Source organism: Falco biarmicus, chromosome 4 (genome assembly GCF_023638135.1).
Source record: "Falco biarmicus isolate bFalBia1 chromosome 4, bFalBia1.pri, whole genome shotgun sequence".
Classification (NCBI taxonomy): domain Eukaryota; kingdom Metazoa; phylum Chordata; class Aves; order Falconiformes; family Falconidae; genus Falco; species Falco biarmicus.
The window spans coordinates 29,207,933-29,226,255 of record NC_079291.1 but is presented as its reverse complement, the minus strand read 5'-3'; positions in this window follow the sequence as shown (position 1 = coordinate 29,226,255).

Genomic DNA, 18,323 nt, shown 5'->3' with positions numbered 1-18,323 from the left:
AACAGCCATTCTAATGACTTAGCATTGCTGATGGAAATGTTACAGATTTTAACAGTGACCTATACTTCACTGGAAAATTCACTGGAAGTCAGTGGTGATCTTGGGATGCTGAAATAAGGGGGCACTGTCCATCAGATATGAAGGAAGGGGCTGAAAGTTACTGTCTGCTCTAGAAACCCCAGAAAGTTAGATATGCAACTGAAAAAAATAACTATACAATTTATTTTTAGTAAAATGGGAGAAATAATCTGTCCATTAATTGATCTATTAATAGAGAGTTGCTATCGTTCTCAAACTCTGGCCTGAATAACAGAAACAGATAGTGTGTAGCAGACTAGTGCTGTCTCTCTCAACTTGCTGACACTGCAGCTGTCTGATCTTCTTGTTAAACCCTAAAATTACAGTAATGTCTGTGGATCAGGACGTCATTACCTCAAAACACAGGGCAGTTCCTGTCCTCTTGAGATCACAGTTTGCACTCCTGACAGACCAGACCAGACCAGACCAGACCAGATCGGTGCAGTATACATGTGTGGAGATGGGGCCAACTTGCAAGGGAATGGATAGATTTTTGACAGTATCTTATGTTGATACTTGCTCAGTCAGTGGTAGAGAGGAAGGCACTATGGGTACCACTGATGATTTAATACTAAAAGGAAGTATTTAAGCAAAGCTGGCTGAAGATTGGTTATTATGATTCTAGAAGAATACAGTGATACTCAGATGAAAGCAGAGCAAAATGTGATTGAATGTGGTAGTACTGGAAAGGTAAAGGAGACTTCTGATGTCTCAATGCATTATGAGATTATATACAGGCAGGGAACATTGGACTGTGATAGAGTTTATGTTTAAAGAGTTTATGTCTGAGTCAGTTGTGAAGCTGAAGGAAGCCAAGCAAGAAGTATCAGATGAATTGGTCAGTACTGTTTTGCGTGGCTTGCAATGAAACCAGAAAGGAGGAGACAGCTGAAGTCAGAGTCAAAGCTAATGTATACCAGAGAAAGCAATGCCTTGATAGTTGAAACAGCTGGGGAACCCTTTGGTATGTTGGAGATAGGTGAAGTGTATGGAGATGAGGAAAAGGTTACCTCACTTCAACTGCTGGCTTTCAAGGGTGGAAAGAACTGATTGTCTCAATCAGTTAGGAAAAATCAAATGGATACTAGAAATGTACTTATCTAACTGCTGGCTCTTATCCAAGTATCAACTTATCATGGAGGCACTCTGAGTCCTGCAGAGGTGTAAGCACCTGTAGTAGACTCTGCAGTCTACTCAAAGTCCATCTCCCTTGGCAGACTCTCTAAGGAGGTTGGGGATACTGGCTTCTAATTCAGATAAATTCAGTCCTGTGGGATGAACCTTGGCTCTAGAATTAGCAGTTTATGAATAAACACTAAAAAAAGATCCAGTAAGATATATATCCAGAGTATGTGGACAAACACAACTGGATATATTTGGGTGCAGTAACTAGAATATGAGTCTATAAGAACTCTTTGCAACATTTCCCCCCCTCCACAAATACTTCACCTGTATAGGAAGTATCAGAATTAACTTTATTCTTTATGCTGATGATATATGTGAGTACTCTCTGCTCACAAAACAGGTGAAGTCCAGTATACCAGTCCAGCATAGAGACCAGTTCTGATCTTAAAACCAGAATAAACCTGAAGCCAAAGGATCACAGTCTGGTCCCAGAAGTAATTTCAGACACTGATCCTACGTGCATCTGACTGTATGAATGCATTCCTGTGTCACAGCCTGTCTTTAATAGGGCTCCAATTTGAGTACAGGCACCTACTTAGAAAGATCAGGTTTCACAACTTGGGTCTCCGTGACAAAAATGTGATGCCCAGTAACATCATTGTTCCCCGACACAGGAAATCATTAACAAAACTCAATATTTTGGACAAAACCTAGTAAAACTAGATACATTCTGCCAGTAAAGTACAATTCATTTCTATTTACAGCTGTTATTACACACCATTAAAAAAGTTTAGAGGAGTAACTGTTGATATTTCCCCATATGGGACTAAATGACGAAGATAAAGTATTGGGAGTATAATCTTGGGTAAATCATAGACAAATGAAATGAACATCTGTGGTTAGGGTGTGATGTGATTCATCATGCCTGCAAAGTTTTATGAACAATACTTTTTTCTTTATTATAACCTTAAGGATAGGAGGGATTGAGAACAAGACATGTATTAAAATTGGAACATCAACCTTAACTTTGAATTTCCTGACTTTTTATCAGAGTGCATGAAAAAATGCAATGTTATTTAAACATAGCCTCTTTCATCTTGATTTTGATATATAAATACTGTTTGTGGAAAATGACATGCAATAAAAATATGTATTGTTTATCTATTGTTTATCTAGGAGTCTAGATTTTTTTCCTAAATCTTTATTACAATTAATTCATTTTATTCTTATGTAATTATGTACTAGAGCCATTAATTAATACTTTTTTCACTTCCGCTTCTCACAATTTTTAAAATGCAAGGAAATGTCAAGCTGGAGGTTATAGTTACTTAAAGATTTTTCTTATATATCATCAGAATAAATCTATATATGATGGTGAACTGAGATTTATTATCATAATCCTATATGTAGGCTCCATTTTTTATTTGGTGGGATCACCTTGGGTCAAATGAGCCATTTTGTCTTTGACCTACTCAGCTTTGGATCTTCTGATACTAACAGTACACATGCTACATTGGATCTTCTACATTTTCTTTTGTTTTCATTTTTTAGCATCCAGACATTACCTGCTCCCTTTTATAAAATCTGGAATTAGCAGATGATTTTTCATCGTTCACAGGTGCATCTCCTGCGACTAGCAAAGAGGCCCACACTGAAAGTCATCTCTAAAGAACAGGTCTGCTTTGCCAACTTTCTCAGCCCCCCACTGCCTTGCTAGCTTCTGGCTTTGATACTTTCCTAAGCATATGGAATTTCTTTCCCTGCTACTCCTGAATACCCTCTTAACAGTTTGTGGCTTTGTGTGTATTTATGACAGTAGTCTCCAATTACAGTATCACATAGTAACTTTCCCACTGAATTTCTATTTCATTCCTATTCAACATATTAGAAGCTGCTAATATAATGAGTAGTTTTTTCTTTCCTTCTTGTTGCTCAGTGATTCCCATTTTTTTTCCTGTGCTATATAAGCCATGATTTAAAGATAGGATTAATAATTTCATATGAGCTTTTCAAAAACATTTTGCATGTTTTATCAGATGCCATATCAATGTACTTGATAGATGTGAGCTGAATAAGTACTGAATAAGTTTCTGTTCGCAGATGGAAAGCAAAAATAGAACAGTATGGTAAATAGAAGTAGAACAATTATGGCAAATAGAACAATATGGCAAATTGGAATTGAGGCCTCCAATTTGAGTTATCTAGAATTTATTTTGATGGAACTTTGGTGTTATACAGCCTTTTAAACTTAAGAAGATCTCATTAAACTACTCAGCTGTGAGCCCTTGGCACCTGCTTCACTTCCCTAGTCCTGCTGGCCACATTCTTTCTGATCCAAACCAGGATGCTGTTGGCCTTGTTGGCCACCTGGGCACACTCCTGGCTCATATTCAGCTGGATGAATCACTTCTTGTAGGTGGGCAGCACATTGGCTAAACTCTGGTCAACTGTGATCTCCCTGGTTAGCCAGGAGTGCTATAAATGATGGACAGTAGGTCAGTGAGCACTTCTGCCGGCTCCATCAGTACCCTCACGTGGACCCCATCTGGCCCCATAAGCTTGTGTGTCTACGTGGTGTAGCAGGTCGCTGAACACTTCCCCTTGGATTATGGGGGCTTCATTCTGCAACTTGTCCCAGACTTCCAGCCCAGGGGGCCAAGTACTGTGACGGTAGCTGGTCTTGCTATTAAAGACAGAGGCAAAGAGGCTTGTTACCTCAGTTTCCATGTGGAACATGGTTTGTTCTTACCCCCCCTGGGGTTCAGTGTTCTACTTGCCTCCTTTGGTTGAGCTGTCTTTTCCCAAAATTCCCACTTCTCAGTGTTTGATTTTTTTTTCTCTCTCTTTAACTGTACAGCCCATTTTCATTTGCAGTTATTGCTTTTCATCCATAGGCCTTGCTCTGGCACAGCTCAGAGGTGCACTAACTTTAACTTGCAGTGAACTCGAGCATGGGTAGAATCCCTAAGAAATTTGGCATCTCTAATCCAAATGTATAAGCAATCTAGAATATTTAGTCTTGTAATTTGTAGTCTGCTCCAGCAGGGCAGGTCTTTAATGAAGTATTTAACAGTAGACTCCTCTCAAAACTGTTTAATTTTCAGAATTTTGAAGGATGAGGAAAATAATACGTTTCCCAGTAGCTTTGTTTTGCACACAATCATTTTGACTGGTTACAGTGTAAAAGGATATCATTAATGTCAATGTAACTGATTTTAACAATTCATGATGTTATGAGTAATAATCATATTACCATCAACATTAAAGTTACTTAAACTGGTGTTCATTATATAGATCTCTTCTATAGGCTCAACAGCTAGAAGGTGAAGAAGCCCAAACAAATTTTCTTAAATCATGTTTTTAAACCCATTTATTTGATTCATATGTGTATTTGTGCAGGGAAGGAGACTAACCTGAGAATTTTTATAATACCTGTCATGCTAAAGTCACAGTAGAAACATTGCCAGTCTAATAGATCTCTAATTATCTGTGCTATGCCAGATAATCACCTGTCTGATTTTCCCTTTTCATATTTTTGGTAAGTATGAGATTAAATATTTTGAATTCCCATGTCTACATTTTCTTTAGAAAATATTTCAACGGGGGTGGAAGATGTTGCTCTCTGCCAACTGACATTACAACACTGCCAACTGATGTCTATCTTTTTGATAGAAAGCCTTGGGAAAGGTAAGCATTTGGCTATTTCAAAATCTTGTGTAAGCTTGCCTTTTCTAATTACATGATTCACTACATATTGGAAAATTTACATACATGTTTTTAACTATTATTTGAGCTCCCTTGAAACTCAAGAAAATCCCTCCTAACCTGGTCATGTTCAACAAACACATACAATTGCATCATAGATACTAACACTGCAAATTTATTTGTTTTAGGTAAAATTAAAACAACATATTAGTCTTTTGGGATTATTAGAAATTAAGACTGAGTCGGGCTGCTGGATTCTTTTTAGAACAGCCACATTAAAGCAGTCTCTCCACCTCACTGTAGGTGGGTCATTGCATCACTTGTTATCCTTCTTCCTATTTTCTATGTATTTTAGGTTGCAACAAAACTGAAAGCTTGGTATAATGCAGAGTTTGGTGCTTACCAGTAGTTATAATGTAGGAATTATCATGAATGAGTAAAAGGTTTTTAGAACTAGATAAGAAGCAGCTGAATATGTTAATACCTAGGAAAGTACTGGCCTGGCCCTGACTATCAAGGAAGAAGACCAGACATTACTTTCATGGAGGTGAAATGTTTCTCCCATTCCCTCCCCAACATCAAGAGGAAGGGGAGACTTTCTTCTGTTACGCCTTCTGATTTATCACAAATGTGTTGCTTCCCATCACATATTAGATTAGAAAATCTTCCAGGCAAGAACTGAATCTTTCTTTATATTTCTGCTGCGACTACTAAGAGAGGAAGCCCAGACATTATTTGGCTCTTTAAGCGTTACCAGAAAATGAGGCAAATATTATCTTTCATGCATATCTTGACAAAAAAGTATATTTTAAGGGGAGGAAGAGTTAAACAGAGTCGTAGCCTATCTGGAGAAGGGGAAGCAGGAGTTATGAGTACACACTGCCTTGACAGCACTGATGTGGAGTGAAGGTGAACCCTTTCCTACTGCACCAGTAGGGCTGGAGAGTTGGAAGGAAGCTAGAGCTAGTTCTGGGAAGGTTATCACACACGGATGAGGCCCAGAGGTCTTGGAACTGAAACTGATTTTAATTTTTTGAATTCCAAATTCTGTCCAGTGAAAGGAAAATATGACATAGGAAAGGCTGAACCTAAAAGTTGTAGCAACTATTGTATTGCTACTCATGGACACAGTGGTTTGAAGAAACAATAATAAATAAAACCATACATAAGTAGTAAATTTTAAAAGCAAATAGTAAATAAAAAATGAACCCAAGTGAATGAATGTTCAAGGCTGGAGAGTGAGGAATGAGAATTCATACTCCACCTGTACTGTACTGTACTGTAAACTCACAGTGTCTTCATGTTCTCTCCCCTAGGTCATCTTGCTCCAGATTTACCCAAATTCAGAGAATTCCTGAATAATGCAGTCTCATCCTCCTTTACGGATTTCCCCAGGCTAGCAATGAGGAACAACAGTGTCAATTCCTTCGCACAAAGGACATGGTGAATCACCTGAACTTCATCCTTGCATTTAAAATAGCCCCAGACTGCAAGTGCAATTATGTAAGCACTTAAAAAAGGGCCTGCAATAATTTACTGCTATCTATATAAATGAAGGGTGCTGGCTATGGCATGTTTTGCTAACACTAGAGTGAGTGAGTTGTAGAGAGTAACAATATTCTGTTGGTTTTTTTTTTTCATATTGGCTTCCATTCAAACATCATGTAGAATGGTCTAAACTGCAAATATAGGCATGTACATGATGCACCTGCAAAATTTGTAAGTATATCACTTTGTGAAAAGGTAAACTGAAGAGTAGTAGGTTCAATTATTTGCATTGGATTACCAAAATACATTAGTTGCAAAGCTAAGAAAAACCTCACTGTCTCTGGTCTACTAGCTTAATTCTTTAATTGCTAGGTAATCCTGGCTCACAAACTCAGGGAAAGTCAAATCACTCTTGCTTTCAAAGCTAAACCTCTCTGGAATTATCTCATTTGTGAGACCAGATCCAGAGAAAATAAGTTAGGAATGGAACAATCCCTTTTAACTTTAGCTCCAGAAGGATTGAATAATTGAGTGAATCTATTTTGTTTCCTACATTTCAGAAATAAAAAAGGACACATATAAATCTCATTTTACTTAGCTCAGGTAGAAAAGAAACATTATGAATTAAAAACTTGACATACAACAGCACACAGTAGTCATTCAGAAGCAGTGTCCTAGGATGTTAAAGATTAGCCATGGTGGTTTTGGTTTAGTCTTTATTGCTGTGAGAGATTTTTTCCAGGATTTCTTGACTCATTCCTTTAAGCCTGTGTTGAAAGGGAGTTTCTTAATGCATTCTGGAGCAATCACATAATTTGCAATTTTTTTTCACTTACTGTTTAGTACTGGAGTTAATTTCTTCAGAATATTTTAAACCACATCTGTTTCAGTTAAAATGTGTATTTTGAAAGAACTAATATTGTTTGATTTATTATTCAAAGTCAAACATAACAACGATGTTTTAAAGAGTTGGGAGAACAGGGAGTTTTAGTTTATAGTCCTTTAAGATTCAAGCCCACTATCTTATCAGTAATTAAACTAAAATTAATCATTGAATAAAGGCAGCTGTAGACCTAGGTAGTTGCATGAAGTTACTAAGAGGCATGTTAAGTCCAGTGCTCTTTTCAGTGACAATGGACTCAGGAAAATTTCCCATTGGCCATATGTGGTGCATGTGAGGCCTTTTACAAAATAGTTCTGCCAAGAGAGATGAAAAAAGAAAAAAACTTGCAATACCATTCTGCAACTAAACCCACAGGTGCTGTTTACAGTCAGTGATAGGACTTATTGCTCTATGGCCCATCTTAAACTTCACAGCAAAATCTAGGAAAAATAAAGTAACATAAGAGGGTAAAAAGGCAAAGGTTTAAAAATAAATATTTTTTTTTGTCCAGCAGAGAGTTCTCTAACACTGATTCAGGAAGAATACAAAAAGATCCAGTGGGTCCCTTACAGAACTTGGACTTTTCAGATTTTATCTGCTACTGTTTCCCATTTTACTTTTCATGTTTCCTAAGCAGACAGATTACAGAAAAGCACCAGGAAGGCACAGGAACCCTTTTTGTCCATCAGCCTATGGAAATCCTTCCTTGTTTCTGCTTCACAAGTCAGAAAGTGATGACTGGAACATCAAGAACCAGTGCAGCCTTATGCATCCACTTGAGCAGTCTAAGACCTCTCACTAGCTCTCCTTTTGGCTAAATAAGAACCTTTCTGATGAATTAAAATGCAAAGGGAACATGCAAGAAGTATTTTCAGCAGTTTGCTGAAAAAGCAAGTTTATAGTACTTTTCTTTGGTATTAAGGGACAAGAATGTGAAGACCAATATCTAGTCAGAGCTAAAAGTAGTCAGGGACATAAAAAGTGGTGAGAGAAGACTTTGCAGATATCTTAGTTGCAAAATAAAGTTCAGGAAAAATGTGAGTTTGATGAGGTAGACAAACTAGCGAGACATGCTATAGAAAAGGTTGAAGTAAGCTTCATCTTTTTTTGTTTCAGTTTTCACAGGCAAAGCCTGATCTCACACCTTTATGTGGACCAATGCAGTTTGATAAACAGAGGAAAATGCAGTAATGCAGTAGAAATATGGTAAGTATTACTGAGAGAACTTTAAACATAATAGTGCTGGATGGGATTCATCCAAGGCCACTGAAAGAGTTGGCTGCAGTGACTGCAAGGTTGCTGTCTCTGGAGAAAAACTCTGATTATCAGGGAAGATGCCTCACAACCAAAAATGGCTAACACTGTGACCATCTTTAAGAAAAGTGATAGGAGGACTTTGGGAAATTAGAGACCATATTAATCCCTGTGAAGACTGTAAAGCACATCCCCTTAGAATCCATTTCCAAACACATGAAAACAATCAGGAATAACTAGGTCAGACTTCACAATGACAAATCATGCTTGACCAGCTTGATTGCCTGTTATCATGAGATGGCATGTTGAGTGGGCAGGAGGAAAGCCATGAATATCTGGTCTTCAGGATGGCTTTTGGCGTTGTCTCCAAAAGGATTCCCTGTGGAAGCTGAGGAAGTCAGGGCTAGAAAAACAGCTTCTTAGATGCATTGAAAATTGGCTTTATCACCAAAGTAAAAGGGTAGTAAAATCAATTATTTGGGTTCTAGCTGGTCATGAGCAAAGTGCCCTATGATTTGATACTGGTAGTTCTGTTGTTCAGTATTTCCATCAACAACTTAGATGGTGACACAGGTTATGTTTTCAAGTAAATCTGTGCATAGTACTAGTTAGGAGGAATGATTGACACAAAGAATGGGAAAACTTTAATTGAAATGGTTCTTGAGAACTGGACCGGCATAAATGTCATAAGGAACCTGAGCCTGGGGCAGAATAACCTCAGGTACCAGTACAGGTTGGGAAACGAGTAAAGTGTCCTGCAAAGGACAAGGTTGCGATGGACTACAGGGAGAATATAAACCAGCAGTGCAAACTGCAAAAAAGGTAAATCATGTATTGGACTATGTTAAGGGGAGCATGGGAATAGACAAAATGAAGTTATTGTTGTCCTCTGCTTGGCACTGTTTAAGCTGCATAAAGAAAACAAAGCCTAGTCTGGGGTCCCCTATACCTGAGGGATGTCGAGAATCAAGAGGTTGCAGTGGTGCACTTTTAAGATGATTATGAAGAGAAATTGAATAAGCTGGGCTTGTTTAGCCTGACAGAGTAAGCTGAGGAATGTTCTATTAGTGACCTAGCAATCTGCAGCTACTAGAAGGGGACAGGCAAAGATGAAAAAAACATCTTAATTGTGGCAGACAGGTAGTACAACACTGGAACAGGCTGCCCAGAGAGGATAGGGAATCTTCATACTTGAAAGTTTTTCTAGACAGGACAGCGTTAAGATATGTCCAACTTGATCTAGTGCTAGCAAGAGTAAACTTTGTGTGGGAGGGACCTCAATGTCCCATACAAACAGCATGTCTATAATCCTGTGATTCCTGGCTCTGAACCCTGACATCTTTTTCCTTTGAAAGAGCATACTTCCTCCCAACAGGAGGAGATGACATGTCCCTTTGTCCTCAGGTCCTGAAAAAGTTTCCACAGAGAATTTATTTTGGATAGATAACCAATAAAAGCTCTTGGTTGCATTTGTGATCATGGCACCTGAGAAAATATCCATCAAATACAGCAGAATATTTTGATACAATAGGTCTGAGCTTTTTGGTCAATGATTAGATCCCCCAAAGGTAAGCTACTTATTTGTGTTCATAGATATCCATGCAGAGATAGTGCCATTCACTTCAAATGTGATGAGAACTTGAAGTTATCAAGTGCTTAAGTGATTTGCTGGCTTGTGGTTTTCATTCTTTAAAATGAAGTAATGAATGTAAAAGGCAGGGGGCTGTGTAGAATGCTCACTACTCACAAGCAAGCAACCAAAAAAAAAAAAAAAAGAATTAATCAGCCAGACTATTAACTATCTAAAAACTAACCTGGAAGGTAGTATCTCTTTTAATGACTGACCTACAAAACTGATTAACCAAGCAGAATTTGGTAATTTGAAATTCTCACCTTGGAATTCATTCCTATCAGAAAACATCAGCATAAAATTGTGTTAATGATTAGGTGATATATTGCCTAAAAAGAGTGGAAACTCACTGATTTGTACTATACATGTGAAGATATTGCATGTCATATATTTTCCTCTCTGCTTCTATTGTGCAGAATTCCAGACTGATCTGCAGTTTTTACAACAGACAGAGTACTCCACATGCATGCAGTTTGGATTTCACAGGACTGTAAATAATTTTAAGTGTTTGCATTGGTTGTTGGTTTTAATCTTTTAGATGCATGAACTCTTGAATTTTTTTCAGGTTTTCACAAAACTTTGATACAAGATTACGCACCTTAAAAAATTGCATGCCTTTACTGTAAGTCTGAGAAGAATTTATATCCCTAAGGCTTTCCTCTAGGATATCTTTTGACATCAAAAAGGTAAAATTATAAATAGATTCTATTCCTTTCAGATGTTTATTTAATTTTTTTCTTCCAAACACTGTAATTTAATTTTAAAGTTCACTTTGAAAATGAACAATAAATGAATGTGTTTTCAGAGATAATGCTTTCTCTTTGCTCAAAATAAAAGCAGACATCTGGTTTCTAAATTATTATTTTTTAATTGTCTACCTAATCACTAGTTTTGTGGAATTTCAAAATGGCATTTATTTACCAATCAGAAAAATATGTTGCTGACAGAAATGTCTTTTTTTGAACATGTTCAATCATAAAATTTGTTCTCTTCGATGTTTCATATGTACCATTTGCATCCACTTACAAACAATGCTATACAGTCGAAATGTTGTAAATACAACAAACATTCTTATTGTATGGTGCTTGGTATTTTATTTAATAGGAAAACCAGTTTATACCATCGACAGGCCTATGTTCAAGTGAATACTACTTGTATTATGTTCATAGTTGTGAATATATATATATATCTAATATTCATTTGAGCTCTACTGTTTCTGCTCCTTTCTATCATTCACAGTCTATTGATATAAACTAAGTTCTATCTATCCTTCCACCCAGATGGTTGACGTTACATGTGATTGCATGAAAGCTCTGATATGAAATGCCTATGGCTTACTGGATTACCCTCTCCCCACATGTTTCAAATTAATAATAAAAAAAGAAAGAAAGAAAAAAACCCCCAGTGCAATCTTGCTACAAAAGAACAAGAGTTTATTGTATAACAGGATTGCAGATGTGGAAAGGTGCTCATAATAAGGCTACAATATTTTTTTTTCATTGTGCATCTGGAATGCCAAAGGATCTTTAACATACTAGGAGCTCATTCTAGACAGTCTTGGCTTTTTGATTAACTTAATATTCAGAGAAATGATTCATTTTTTTGTAAACTCTGTGCCATTCATCATCATATTGTCATTTATGTAATCACAAAATGATTTACAAAGTCATGATTTTTTTCTAATTTCTGAAACAATTTTAAGACATCAAAGACTTTCAGATATAAACATCAAAGAGCAGCCCAAATCAGAGATTTCTGGCTAAGACAGTTTAGTTCATTTAATATCCTCTGGTTTTCTAAGGATTAAATTACAGCATATAAAATTCTTGGAATCTGTCTAAGGAAGCTGTAGTGTGTATTTATTATTTATTACAGTATGGCTTTTTTTGTGGGGCAAAGGACTTTGCGGCAGGAAGATGCCATCTTTTCAATTTATCATACCAGCAGCAAATTCTTGTGAAATATAAGAGGTACAATGATCTAATCCTACTGGGAATGGAGAGATGTGTTAACTGAGGAAATATTTGCACATGAGCTCAGGATGAAATGAAGTTCTTCCCTTGTAATCAGCCCGTTACAGAGGGATGCTTATACAAATTTAGTAAGAATATCCTGGGGAAAAGTAAGACAAATCAAGAATGAAATTACTTCTTCATAGGAGGAATAATTACAGTTGCTATTGTTTAATGGAAACCAGTAGGCCAGGTTTCTAGTACTGGCTAAGGATGTAATTCAGAAATGCTTCCTATTATTTCCATGATTTACAGCAGGATGGCACCACAGAAGCTAGTCTTACAGATGCCAGGCATGGCACGCCACAGGCACACATGCCAAGTCCTAGCCAGAGAATTCAGAAGCACAAACAATGTAAACTGGTCTAGTCAAGAAATTAATCCGTAGAGACACATGAGGTTTTTCTGTGCACAAGCAAGAATATAAGCAAATATACTTTCATCCACTATCCACCTAAGAAAGGCAGGATATTAAGGATTGCCTTCAAGTAAGCAAGGTAGCTAGAAATGTGTGTCTGGCTTACCAAATAGCGAGGAGGATCCTGCCAGGGAAAACAACTATATGAAGTATAAGCTCTCTACAGAGCCTGTTCCCATAGACTGAGTAATCACACTTCTAAATGTTTATCCTTGAAAGACAGGCTACCCTCCTTTCAGGAGCAGCCTGCTGACTAAAGGAATTGATTTTCTGGGAATTGGATCTCAACCTACTATATAACAAGGTCTTGCCCAGATGGATTTCTATTCTAATGTACACAACAGGCTGGGTTAGCTACAAGACAGTTCAGAAGCTCAAGCAGCAAAATGCATGGTTTCTAAGTCAAAAACCACAGTGCTTTTACATTTACATTCCTATTCTCTCTGTTAGGAAGATGACGAGATGACATGTAGAACAGTCACATCAGATATTGAACACAGAATTATTGTTCACAATAAATCTCCAGGAAAAAGAAAATCTTCTATAAACAGGAACAAAGGCTTGACTTTTAACAAATATTTTTGTCTGTCAGATATTTCAGTGCAAAATTCTAAATCACATGGCTGTGTATAACCAGTGGAGCTCAACTAGAATCAGTAAATTCTCTTTGCTGATATCCATGGAACTTTATTTTATATAAATACTTTGTAAAAAAAATTCTGCTGGCCCTGTGCGATAATGTGAGAAGACGACTAGGGGGAACATGTACTATGCTGATATAGCTCAATTACCAGCACGAAGGGCACTATGCACATCAGTTCTTATTTCTATCCAACATTTTAGAGTCACACACCACTGATGAAGCTTTATGCCTAACCACTTGGAGAAGAGAGAAAACAAACTGGTATGTGAGAGGGAGAGACAGCTACACCCTCCTCTGTACAGTTAATCCAGCAAAGCCAAATATAGTTAACATTTTTAGAGTAGGAATTGCTCTGGCTTTGGTCCCTTAACATATTTGCAAGGTGCCCATCATGATGCACTATGCAGAGTAGGTAATTTACAGTCAGGTATAAAAGAAATTTTGTCAGTGCCTTGAATTTGGTGTAGTTTAGCTTGAGTCTGGGTTAGAAAAGTTCCTTGAGAAAGGAGGGAAGGAGAAGAAGGGGACAAAGGCCTCACTCAGCCTCCATCAGGATTGGATTAAACCCAGGAAAGACAACCAGGGCTCTAGAAACTTTCAGGCTGAATACAAGGAGCAGCCAAAAGGAAGCCTTGGAACAAAAGCGTAATTTTAGCAGGCTTTTGAAGATGAATTTTAACTTAAGTAGGGGCTGGGATTTTGCTTTCATTGCTACCACATAACAGTTAGAAAGAAGCTAGAGACTTTCATATCTAATTTAGTTAAGAAAATTGTAGAGGTAGGGTTACAATCTCCCAGCATTTGAATAAATTTTTGTCTCAGTGTTAATACAGGCAGCTTTACTGTGGGATTTATTATGTTCCAGTACACATCTCTGCATGCATTTGGATGAGTAGTGTATTTGCTGAAAGGGTTGTGGTTCTGTGAGGATTCTTTGAAAAAGGGGTTATAATTGTGGTGGACTGGAATTTTGTAAAAAGTTTGGCTAGATTCAGAAAGGACATACAGACTTCTAAATAAACAACATTTTGATCACATTGCTATTTGTCGTTCCTCAGAATATTATCCAAGGAGAACAGGAAGCTTTAACAGGCTTTATGTTTCCTGAGACAAGGGCCATTTTTTATGTGTTTTGTTCAGTGCCTCTATGCAGTCAGGCTCAAGTTCTGCCTTCAGGCATTGTTAAAATAAAAATGTTACATTGAAAATCATATAATATTTGCCTCACTCCAGTGAATAAGAGAAGTATTATTTTAGGATTAATAACCAAATGTTTCCACCACCCAGTAACATCCCCAGAAGAGCCATAGCACTTAAGCACCTGCAGCTTGCTCTCTCTACCCCACCACCTCTCTTCCTCTTCTTAACTTGCAGGTATCCCTCCTTTCTTTATGTTCTCTACAGCTGATACCTGCACCCATATAGTCTCTATATGCCCTAAGTAGCAGCAGCCTACCTCATTCAGGCATACTTGGCATCTCTATCCTTTCCCTTAGCTCTGGTTCTCTTCATCAGTGTGTTTGTAAACTTGTCCTTGCCCAGGGGGTGCTTATATTATAAGTGATTTCATTCACTCCTCATGGGCAGATGGACACGGATCTCTGTATGCATCTAAGTGACCATTTATGAACGCTCGCCTATGGCAAGCAGCTGGGTTAGCCTAATAATATTAATGTAACTAATAAAATGGAGAATATAGAATTTTAAAACTTCAATTTGACGTTACTTGCCTTAAAAGTGGGTAAAGTATGTTCATACTCACACTATTTATAATTTGAGATATCAGCAGCTCCAGTCCTTTTTCACCAACTTGAAGAACTCAAAACCAGCAGATGTTCTCATCTGTGTTATATCCCTTCCTATTAATTGCACAGGTGGTGAGTCTTCCAAGAGTCTGGTATCACGGTATTGCTGTTTCACTGAGTAAGCAGAGCAGCAATGACTTCCTTAGTGCTAAAGATATATCCAATCAGGCATTTTTATTTAAAGAGGCTTGGATTCAATGAGAAATTAGGGTTCAGCAGAACTTGGCCATATGTAGTTCTGGTTGCTTTTTTTTCAACCCCAAATTAAATATTTTCGTTTGTCTGATCAGTCAGAAAATACTGCAAAGTTTTGGAGTTAACTTCCCAATACCAACTTTCTGTGAGTCCCTAGTCAGCAAGCTAAAGAGGAAAAACTCTTATTCATAAAGACTACACACAAAATTTTGTCATCACAAATAAGCAACTTATAATAAGATAAGAATATTTATATATAAAATAAGATAAGAATAATATAACTTCATTAATAAGAGCAGTATGCATAACCCATGGATGATGATCTCAGGAGAGTTATTCCAAAAGACTATGAGAAGAGTTTTGACGTGAATTGCTGGTATGGTTGTTTGGACCTTTCATGGTATCTTTGTTGAGGAGGAGACCAAAAAATCTCCAGAAGTGGCAACTGTGGCAAGACATGATCTCTCATGTTCCTACTCAAAGGCTGACCTGAAGGGGAAAGACACAGATTGAGCAGAGGTGTGCAACATGACATCCCCTTAATAGAATGGCAGGTCTGAAACCTTGAGAGCTGAAGGGGTAAGACTGTTCCATGTCAAAGTTTCCCCATGCATGTTCCTTTTGCCTATGTAGTTATTCAGTCCAATTTAAAAATGTGGACTTTGAGAAGACCATGCAGACAGTTGGACTGTGTGGGATTTATTTAATTGGGGCTTAACTCATCTGTAAGATGATCCTTTACAGTATAAAGTGATTTCCATCCTGTTGATTAACTGACCCTATTGAATAAATGGCTTATGCAGACGATCAAACAATATTGTCACACATATGCACAGTACCCACGGGTTGCTGGGTTACTGAGTGGTAGTGAGTCCTGCATGGTATGTGTGTTCTCTGTACCTAATGACTTCAGAGAGCATTAACTGTCATTTGAGAGATGAAGATCAACTCAGGGACCTAAACCTAAAGGTACTGGAAAAACTTTAGCTGGTAAAAATTTGCATGTGCCAACTCCCAGCTGTTGAATGGTTGGTCTGATATATTGAGTCCTCATGGCTCAGAACTATGTGTAAATCTTGGAATAATAAAATCAGTGCTTCTTAAGGGCATAAACAGACTCCACATGTTTTGTTAAATTAGTCACTTAATGATTCAATTACATTTTAAAGGAGTCCATTCTAGTTCGTCTTTGTTGGCACAAACTGTTTAAAATATGGTTCTTTTGAAGGTGCTTCGGCTACTCTAGTACATACCAGATGCTCATCATGGCTCTCCCTCTAATTTCTCTCATTCCGCCTAGGTTAACAAACAAAAGTGATGGATATGCACGATGATAATGCTAAGTTTCATGTTTCAGTAGTCAGGCTGTTCACTCTTCATGTCTTGAAAGTCCTGGGAATTCAAACCTGACCCCCAAAAGATGTATGCTCTTAACTTTTGGACTTCCTTTTAGATCATGTATCATGTAAGTACAGAATTCATTATATCATTGCTTGTAGTCTGTGCCAAATTGCAAAACTTTTAACTTACAGAAAGGATTAACCAATCCTTTCTGCTTCTATTATTTTCTTGTCTCAATGGCTCTGCAGGGATTGCTGTGGTCTCATTATTTTTGAGACATGATACAGTATGGGACATGATAAAAAAAGGTAAGGAGGCCCTTGATAATTGCCCTAGGCAACGCTCTCTACATCTCAGACAGTTCATATGGTAATTGTGTTTATGTGAGCTCACCCTGGAACTATAAATCTCATCTCTTGTAACGGAGGGAGTTCTGAGGTGTTTTGGGCTAGCTTTTTTCTGTTGCTTGAGTTGTGACAGTATATCCGTACAAATAAAAATGGTTTGCTAGCAAAAGTGATGCCTGCAAATGGATGAAGAAAGACCACAACTAAGATGTAACCTTCTAGCTATCTATAACATAAAATGTATGTTTATAATTCTAAGACAAGTAAGTAGTCTTTAATACCATACCACATAAAATAAATTTATTGTTGTACCTCAGCAGTTACAGGATTTCATAAGATGAGCATGATATTTCTTCCCAAGTGACATCTATATACTTTTTCACAGACTGATAAATATAAACATAGAAATGTGTTCTTGACATAGAAACAGTATTGGTTTAGAAGCCTATCCATCTCTCCTAATATAACATATCTGGGGAAATTAGCATAGGACTTAAATCATTTGGAAACCTGACTGGGTTTTGAATAAGTGCTTCCCTCTTTTCTGTAAACAGTGGAAAAGATACTTCTCAGCACATCAGCTGCACTCTAATTACAGACTATGATACTAAGAAATAAGATAATGATGGAGACTGTCAGCCATAACACTTTCTGGTGAGCCACTGCTGTCATTTTTTCCCCAAAATATGACTGACATCCTTTCTTTAACCCTCCCACCCCTTACTCTTTATGTATGTTGGCACAGTGGCCCTGCAACTATGTGGAGCACCATATTTTCGTTGCTAAGCACTAGGAGAGAGCAAGCCATGGGAACCTTTAGCTATAATTTCTACTGAATTCTTTGAGGCTTTCCTTCAGCATGAAAAAGCAGTGGAACTTTTAACTCATCTGTTGGCCTTATTGATGAAGCCATGCTTGGCTTTTAGCACATTTGAAGGCCAGTGTCAGCTGAGTGATGGATAAATAACAGAATCACTAGACTGTCATTTATAAAGGTTTAAACATGGTGAATCATATTCACTATTATTAGGACCAGGCATACTTCTAGTGTCTTCAGGGAATGGCACTTACTTTATCTCAAGTTAATTTAGTCCTGAATCTTCAAAGTGCTCTTGTAAACTAAAACTATTCTAATTAGAGCTGATTGAAAAATTAGTGTGGAGCTTATATTTACGAACAGTTGATTTGACCAGAAATCCATGGGAATGCTGGAGGGGCCAAGTTCTTCTAGACAGCATATTAATTGGAGATGGGAATTCTGCCATCCCACACAAAATTCCGATGCCTTAAATTTTACTTTAATCTGAAAATGAAGACATCTAGTGTATTATCTGTTCTTCCCTGTGTGTTCTTCCTACCTCACATTCTTTTCTTTCTCTCCGGTTAGCACTTACACAAC